The sequence below is a fragment of the Nannospalax galili genome, unplaced genomic scaffold (genome assembly GCF_000622305.1).
Source record: "Nannospalax galili isolate Female #2095 unplaced genomic scaffold, S.galili_v1.0 scaffold106, whole genome shotgun sequence".
In the NCBI taxonomy this organism is placed as follows: Eukaryota; Metazoa; Chordata; class Mammalia; order Rodentia; family Spalacidae; genus Nannospalax; species Nannospalax galili.
The window spans coordinates 333,346-338,600 of NW_008354872.1; the positions used below are offsets into that span (position 1 = coordinate 333,346).

Consider the following 5,255-nt stretch of genomic DNA (forward strand, 5'->3'; position numbering starts at 1 on the left):
GGCAGAGGCAGGTGGATCTCTGTGAGATTGAGGCCAGCCTGGCCTCCATAGCAAGTCCAGGTCGGCTGTGGCTACAGGGAGACCCTGTCTTTAAAAGGCCAAAACAAGTCAGGCGTGGTGGCGGGCCCACGCCTTTAATCCCAGCACTTGGGAGGCAGAGGCAGGCGGATCTCTATGAGTTCAAGGCCAGCCTGGTCTACATAGTGAGTTCCAGGACAGCTGGGGCTACAGGGAGACCCTGTCTGAAAAAAGGGGGAAAAAAAAAAAGACCAAAACAAAAAAAGGTGTTGGATTCCTCTGGAACTGGAATTGGACAGTTGTTAGCCGACATGTGGGTGCTGGGAATCAAACCTAGGTCCTCTGCAAGAGCAGCCAGTGCTCTTAACTGCTGAGCCATCTCTCCAACCCCATAAAAATATTTTTTTTAAAAAAAGCTTGAAATGCCAGTCATGGTGGCACATATCTTTGATCCCAGCACTTGGGAGGCAGAGGCTGGTGGATCTCTGTGAGTTCAAGTTTTGCCTGGTCTACATAGTGAGTTCCAGGACAGCTGGGGCTACAGGGAGACCTTGTCTCTAACAAATAAACAAAAAGCCTGGAATAATGGCACAGCCTGTAACCCCAGCACTCAGGAAATAGAGGCAGGAGGATTAGAAATTGAGGTCATTCTCAACTACACAGTAAATTTGAGACCAACCTGAGATACAGAACACCTTGTCATATATATCTATATATCTACATCTACATCTTTCTGTCTTTGTCTGTCTGTCTGTCTGTCTGTCTGTCTCTATCTATCTATCTATCTATCTATCTATCTATCTATCTATCTATCAATCATCTATCTATCTATTATACCCATCCTAAAAACTCTCATCTGGCCTCTTTGGGCATTAGCAGGCATGCACATGGTTCACTTACATATGCAGACAAAACACTCATATACATAAAATAAAAATAAAATCAAGCTGGGCATGGTGGCAAACACCTGTAGTCCCAGCACTTGGAAGTCAGAGACAGGCGGATCTCTGTGAGTTCCAGGCCAGCTGGGGCTACAGGGAAACCCTGTTTCAAAAGGATAAAAAAAATTAATAATAATAAAATAAATAAATAAAATCTATTTATAATATATATGTATATTTATATATATACACACACATATATATATAGAGAGAGAGAGTTCATTAAGATGACTCAGTGTGTAAAGGCACCTGATGCCAAGCCCAACAACCTGAGTTCAATCCCAAGGACCCACATCCACATGATGGAAGGAGAGAACTGACTTCTGCAAGTTGTCCTCTGTGCACGTGTGCGTACACACATGCACACACACACACACACACACACCCCACACACATGCACGCACATAAAAAAGGTAATGTAATAAAAATTTTAGAAAAAAATCAAAGATACATAATAAAATTAATTAATTAGGTCCAGTAGGATAGCTCAGCAAGTAAAAGTTTTGTCAAGAAAACCTGATTTCAGTCCCTAACACCCATGGAGGAGAACTGACTCTCAAAAGTTGTCCTCTGACCACTGCACACCCACCATTGCATGAACATGTTTACACTCACACATGCATGTCATACACATACAATACTAATATTAAATAAAATTAATTAATTACATGAAAAATTTTAATCCCAGGCCTGGAGAGATGGCTCAGTGGTTAAAAGCACTGTAAAACCCATCCTAAATGCCCTCATCTGGCCTCTGTGGGCATCAGGCATGCACATGGTATACTTACATATGCAGACAAAACATACACATCAAATAAAAATAAATAAAATCTAAGAAGAATTTAAATCTGTGATGCTTTAGTGTTAGAAACTAAATTCAGATTCCTTTAAACACTATGAGGACCTAATTAGACATGGTACAAAACTGCTCTGAAAATCAGCAACTTGAGAGCACAGGTATGTTTTGAAGCCCTAGCCAGTGAAGCTAGGACGAACAGCTACATGAAGTAAAGATTTCAGCTCTGCAGCAGCAGTGTAGCTCCGTAGTAAGCCATGTACTTAACATGCAAGAAGCTTTGGGTTCCAACCCCAGAAAAAGAAAATTCAGGTGAACTTCAGGAAGCGCTTCTTAGTGATTTGAGTAACGTAAAATGAATGAGTGCTCGCTTTGGCAGCACATATACTAAAATGGAATGATACAAAGAAAATTAGCATGGCCCCTGTGCAAGGATAACACCCAAATCTGTGAAACAGTCCATCTAAAAAATAAAATTAAGATGGGCATGGTGGCGCAAGCCTTTAATCCTAGCACTTGGGAGGCAGAGGCAAGCAGATCTCTGTGAGTTCGAGGCCAGCCTGGTCTACATAGTGAGTTCCAGGCCATCTGGGGCTACAGGGAGACCCTGTTTCAAAAAGACAAAATAAAACAAAATAAAATAAAAAATAAAATGAAGTCTATAAGCTCACACTCCAGCATTCAGGAAGTGAGACCTTGTCGGAAAAGAAAATGGCTAGAGAATGTAGCTCAGTGGTAGAGTGCTTGGCTAGCACACATGAAACAAAATAAAAAGAGGAAAGGAGGGAGAGAGGGAGGGAAGGAAGAAGGGGGAAGGAGGGAGGAAGGAAGAGAAGAAGGAAGGCAAGAAAGAAGGGAGGGAGGGGGAAAAAAAGACATATTTAAGAAAGAGGACTTTTGGGGCAGCCTGGTGGCACACATCTTTAATCTAAGCACTTGGGAGAGAGACAGGCAGATCTCTGTGAGATCAAGTCCAGCTTGGTCTAAAAAAGCACTTTTTCTTTTCTTGGCATCAAAGTTCAACTCTATACTCTGAGATTCTATTCAATGAGATCCACAGATATAAAGTGCTATGGATTCATCACATATAATTGAAGTGTCTTTAACCTGATTATCAACAGCAAACAGCCTTGAGATTTCACTAGTGCGTACTGAAATAACAGCTCTGTTTCTTTTTCCTGGAATTCCCACCCCTTCACTTTACTTATCACTTCCAGGTAGTTACCTCATCATCAAAGGAAATACAGTGAACTATAACCAGGTCCTTCATTGCCTTAATTATTCTTGTTTTGAATGTAAAATGCTGTGGGGAAAATCCTTTGCAGCCACTGCACAGACAGAATCTCTGCTGCTTGGGAATTAGCATCATATTCTGGCCTGTCAGAGCTGGAAGAGTCCTATCCTGTTCCCTCAGTCACACAGCTACACTGCGCTGGAGCCAGCACCTTCACTTCCCCCTCCACACACCCACACCCCAGGGGGCAGCTTTCCCCACTGTGGCCCAAGAGCCCAAAGAGCTAGCTCCTGGGGCCCCCTTTCTTCTGGTGACTGAGCAGCAATAATCCCCTACCAACCAGCTATCTCAAAGTAAGAGGCCTTCCTGGCTATAGGCAGTTTGCAGTGCCTAACCCTCAATAGAGGTACTTTATTTTATTGTACTTAGAATGTTTTAATTGCTGTCTTTGTTTTATTTATTTATATTATTATTTTTTGAAGGGTTTTTTGTTTTGTTTTTTTGTTTTCGGTCTTTTTTGTAGTCCCAGCTGGCTTGGAGTGCTGGGATTAAAGGTGTATACCACCTGCAGGTGGTATACTCTGTTTTAAATCCCTTATCTATTATCTATTCCTTGAGAACTACATTCATGTATACAAGGAATTTTTATAATAGTCATCCCGCCTCTTCCCCCAATTGCTCCTCCCCCCTTGTTTGTTTGTTTGGGGGCTTTTTTTTTTTTTGAAATAGGGTTTCCCTGTAGCACCAGCTGGCCTGGAACTATGTAGACCAGGCTGGCCTTGAACTCACAGAGATCCACCTGCCTCTGCCTCCCAAGTGCAGGGACTACGGGAGAGCGCCACCTCGCTCTCTGTTGTTTGTTTTTTAAATATTTTATTTATTATTTTTATTTTATCTGTATGAGTGTATTGCCTGCATTTATGTGAGTGCACCCCTGTCACACAATGCCGTGGAGGTCAGAAGAGGGCTTTGGATTCTGCTGGAACTGGAGTTAAGGACGGTTCGTAGCTGCCATGTGGGTGCTAGGAATCAAACCCAAGTCCTCTGCAAAAGCAGTCAGTGCTCTTAACCACTGAGCCATCTCTCCAGCACCCTGTTGTTTGTTTTTGAGACTGGATCTCACTATGTAGATCAGACTGGCCTCATAGAGATCCTCCTGCTTCTACCTCCCAAGTGCTGGGACTAAAGGCATGAGACTGCCCTAGTTTTTTTTTTTTTTTTTTTTTTTTTTTTTTAATGTGTGTGAATGTTTTGCCTGCATGTATGTAAGTGTAAAATGTGCATGCAGTGCCCTCAGAGGCCAGAATGGGGCATTGTAACTACAGGAACTAGAGGGTTTTTAGTCACTGAGTAGGTGCTGAGAACCAAACCTAGGTCCTCTAGAAGAGCAGTAAGCGCTCTTAATGACTGAGCCATCTCTCCAGTCTCCTGTTTATCTTATTGTGTCACCCAGGCTGGTCTCAAACTCCCGGATTTATCTTGGTCTCTAAGTGCAGGGACCTCAGACTTATATCACCATGCTCAGCTTCTGCTTAGAGTTTTTTGTTATTGTTGTTGTTACAGTTTTCTTTGGCAAATTGTCTAAATTAGGTTGGTTTGTGAGCATGCCTAGGTTAATTGAGATGCCCATCCTAAATGTGGAGAGCACCACTTCCTGGGCTGAGCCCTGGACCTAATGAAAAGGAGCAAGGGAGCTGAGCACAGTGGATGTGGCTGGCAGCTTGGTGCTCATGCCTTGACTTCCCCAAAATGATCCACAGTAACCTGGACTTGTGAGTTGGATAAACCATTTCTCCCTTAAAGTTGGTTTTCTCAGGGTATTTTATCACAGCAACAGGAAAGAAACTAGGACACACCTCAAAGTTGTGCCCAGAAGTCTCTAAGATCTACCGGTTCCCACATAGCTCCCAGTCCCTCTTATACAGTCTCCTTTCTAACCAAGGATAATCAGATATCCAGGAAAGACTATAATAAGAGCCAGAACTCTGACTACTAACAAGTTACTTAGAGAAAATGGAGGTAATTCAGAGATCAGAAAAACCTATACACATACACGTATGCATACCCTTTTATATACATATAAAAAGATACTATTTTAAAACATTAATAAATTTTTACATTAATGAAATATCAGAGTACGCTATGAAAATTGAGCATTAGGAGATCTTGAAAATTAAAAATACAACAGCTCAAAAAGACCAAAAAAAAAAAAAAAAACAATAGCAAAGATAAGGCAAATTTAGTTAACTGAAATCAGCCATTTTAT

General features: G+C 41.8%; 1 non-coding gene across 1 annotated transcript; it reads left to right on the forward strand.

Annotated features, from left to right (window-relative positions):
- Window positions 1-2,118: 2,118 nt before the first annotated feature.
- LOC115067521 lies at window positions 2,119-2,224 on the forward strand. The gene has a single exon (XR_003846926.1). It is a non-coding gene; the product is annotated as a U6 spliceosomal RNA (small nuclear RNA).
- The last annotated feature ends 3,031 nt before the right edge of the window (window positions 2,225-5,255 follow it).